Raw genomic sequence first — 2,280 nt, 5'->3', positions numbered from 1 at the left:
TTTTACGGAGAATGACTTCGAGTGCATTCTCGTCAACTTTGCGTAGGTGGAGGTATGGAGCCGAGTAAAGGACTCGACTGGTTACAAATGCATGCGCCAGCCGCAAGGCGTCTTTGCATCGTAACCCCCCGCGCTTGTCCGAAACCCGGCGGACCATCCGGCCCACCTGGTCCCCCCACCTTACGCAATTTGGCCAATGTTGTGTCAGCTTTTCGATTTTTGTGAATAAAGAGCCTCAGTACTCGGATCTCGTCGTGTTCGGGTATGGGTCCACTGTTAAGGGAGAGGTCGATTTTGGTAGTGCACTTTGGTGAGGGGCGTATGTGCACAAATTCAGATTTGGACGGGGAGCACTGAAGGCCGCATCGACGGGCACAGTTGTCTACGATGTCCGCCGCTTGCTGCAGGTTGGCCTCCATTTCTCCTACCGAGCCGTGTTTAGCCCAGATGGTGACGTCGTCTGCATACAGCGCGTGCTGGATGCCGTCGACCCTCGCCAGCTGAGCGGGAAGTCTCATCATCGCCAAATTGAATAGGAGGGGCGAGAGGACCGCTCCCTGCAAGGTCCCTCGCGTGCCTAATTGGTATGGGCCGTGTTCGCTGTCCTGAATCCGAATGTATGATTGTCGGTCAGTGAGAAATTGCCTAATGTGGTTAAAGGTGTTTCGGCCACAATCTGTTTGGGAAAGATGTGTTAGAATAATTTCGTGGGTCACGTTGTCGAAGGCCCCCTTCAAATCCAAAGCGAGTACTACTTTGTCACTTAGGGGATATTTGATCGGGTCGAAAATTTCTCGGTCAAGTTGAAGCAAGGCATCCTGTGCGGACCGGTGTGGGCGGAATCCGAACATGGTGTCTGCGAAAACATTTTTGTTCTCCAGAAACTCAGACAGCCAGCCTGTCGCGCACCATCGTCTCCATTAATTTTCCCACACAAGAAGTAAGGGAGATGGGGCGGAGGCTGTCTGTGTTGATGGCTTTACCAGCTTTGGGAATGAAGGTGACCAGAGCGGTCTTCCAATCAATTGGGAGGGGTGTTTCCCCGATCCAAATGGAGTTCATGTAAGCGAGGAGTGTGGAGTAGGCAGAGTCGGGAAGGTTGGCAAGTAATTTGACTGTAATTTTATCCCGTCCCGGTGCCGTTCCTCGCTTCATTTTTGCTAGGCCCGCCTTCAGGTCGTGCAGCTGGAACGGTTGGTCCAGCTCCGCGTTCTCGGAACCTGCATACGAGTACGCGGGCCCTCGGGGGTCCTGCTGAGTACAGAGGTATTGATCTCGGAGTTTGCATGCCAATTTTGAAGTGTCTCCATCGAAGCAGTAAATGGCCCGTTGGAGATGTTTTTGTGTTTCTGCTCGAGTTTGGGTGCGGTCGATTAGGGCGCGGAAGAGGCGCCACGTACTCCGGCTGGACATTTGTCGCGCGGCCGTGTTGCACCGGTCCACCCAATTAGAGTCAGCGAGTTGGGCCGCGTACTCTGCCGCTCGTTGGGTGAGCTCAGCGATGCGAATTTTGAGTTTCCGATTGTGTTTTTGCCGGCGCCATCGGCGGACAAGGCTGTGCCGGGCCTCCCAGAGGTGAAGGAGGTGGTTGTCCACCTCCGGGGTCGCCTCTGAGAGTTGAATTTGAGTTTCCGTGGAGCGAAGGGTGGAAACCAATTGCTGGGACCAGACGCGGTACCCTTGCTCCTGAGTGGGGGTCGAGTTGGTGTATGTTTGTCGGAATTTGGTCCAATCGGGCAATTTTGCCTGTGCGAAAGGTCTTGCCAATGGATGGGTGCGAAGAGTTGTATTGAGTATGCAGTGGTCGCTACCGAGGGTTTCTTCGGTGTTGACCCAGTCTACATATTGAATGTTTTTGGTGAGGGTTAGGTGCGGACACGTGTCCCGGATCACGGAGTTACCCACGCGAGTTGGGTGGGCAGGGTCGGTGTGGAGAGTAAGGCCCAGCGTGGACATAAGTTCCGCCAGCTTACGTCCACGTTTCTCTTCACGCGCGTATCCCCAAAGTGTGCTGGGGGCGTTGAAATCGCCCACGATCACTAGGGGATCCCTGCCCGCAGCCTGTAAGGCGCGGCTAAAAAGGTCTGCGAAAGTGATGTTGGCTAACTTAGGGGAACAATAAATGTTGAGAACGTGTAGTGGTGGGTCCTGTTTTCGTAGCGGAAGGAGGGTCACCATCACGTACGAGAATTCTGTTTTGAGGTCAAGGTCAACGAAGTTGGCCGTGTAATTTTTATGCACGCAGATACAGGAGAGGGGGTCCTGCTGAAACGTGGTGTA

Source organism: Dermacentor albipictus, chromosome 8 (genome assembly GCF_038994185.2).
Source record: "Dermacentor albipictus isolate Rhodes 1998 colony chromosome 8, USDA_Dalb.pri_finalv2, whole genome shotgun sequence".
Lineage (NCBI taxonomy): Eukaryota > Metazoa > Arthropoda > Arachnida > Ixodida > Ixodidae > Dermacentor > Dermacentor albipictus.
Note: the sequence above shows the minus strand (reverse complement) of the source record.